At 40.7% G+C, this 1,124-nt stretch overlaps 1 protein-coding gene across 1 annotated transcript in view; it reads right to left on the reverse strand.

The window, feature by feature from the left end:
• Window positions 1-1,124, reverse strand: part of LOC123084025 (uncharacterized) — a 4,847-nt gene that overhangs the window by 2,562 nt on the left and 1,161 nt on the right. The gene's annotated exons all lie outside the window — the stretch shown is intronic.

The following is a 1,124-nucleotide window of genomic DNA, read 5'->3' on the forward strand; positions in this document are numbered from 1 at the left end:
AGGTTGGGGTTGGGGTGGGTGGTACCTCCGCGTCGCCGCGACGAGTCCAAGCGAGACTCAACATTTTTATTTAGTACTGTATTAAAAAAATACAGGTAATGGACTTCTCGTGGTGTTTGCCAGCCTTGTGTATTCCCCAGCAGCTTATATAGCCATATCAACGCAAGGCCGGCTTCCTCTCAGAACTGGTTTTTGTACAAGCTTACGCCTGTGGTACTAGCTAGCTAGAGAGACATATGTTTTGATTGTTTTCTTCTTGTTGTATCACTTTCTCGCCATATGACTAGAAAGTAACACGATTCCGCAGGTATGAGAGGGAGTTGTTTGTGTCTACCTCGCCCTTGTGGGCGTGCCGGGCAGTGACGAGGGACGGCCAGACGGTGCCGAGCATATCGAGGACGACGGCCAAACATTCTTGCGGGTTTCCTTGTCGATCATCGTACTACTCAGGGTCCATGGTCCTGATGATGGGCAAAATGAGGGTCCTCTCCGTTCACAACTAGCTCTATTAGATGAATGCCCTTATTTTTTATATTTCTATTGATTTATATAACTAGCAATGAATTTTTGACTCCTTCCAATAACATCGCGTCAACACTCTTGTCGACGGATTCTTTTTGAACGTCGACATAATACATCTTCATCTTTCTCTTACTCTCAAAAAACAAACATGTATAGGGAATACCTCGTTTCTGTTATCATGTGTAACAAATATATAAAGAGGTACAATTGTTTATATGCATCTCTTTCAGTTGGGCGGGAATACGATGAGTTTTTCAGTTTATCCATCTTAAAGCTTTGTCAATCGACATTTTCAAAGCATCCTCCAAAGCCATATGTTTTTTATCTCTAATATACAAAAGTGAATATGAAACACATATTTAATTAAAAAATAAGATCAGCCCATATTTACAATATATATTCATTGATCAGCTGCTCGCTTCGAGCAGGTGACTGTTTCAGTCAGAGTGACTGGCGCCGTGCATATTAATAGAGTGAGTCGCATCCCAGTATTAATAAACTAGAGGCTCACCTGTAAATCACTTGTTTATAATTATTCTCCGGAAATGACTTGCTAGGGTAATGTCATATTCTTCGGTATATAAAAATGTAAATGACATTTA

This window comes from Triticum aestivum, chromosome 4A, assembly GCF_018294505.1.
Source record: "Triticum aestivum cultivar Chinese Spring chromosome 4A, IWGSC CS RefSeq v2.1, whole genome shotgun sequence".
In the NCBI taxonomy this organism is placed as follows: Eukaryota; Viridiplantae; Streptophyta; class Magnoliopsida; order Poales; family Poaceae; genus Triticum; species Triticum aestivum.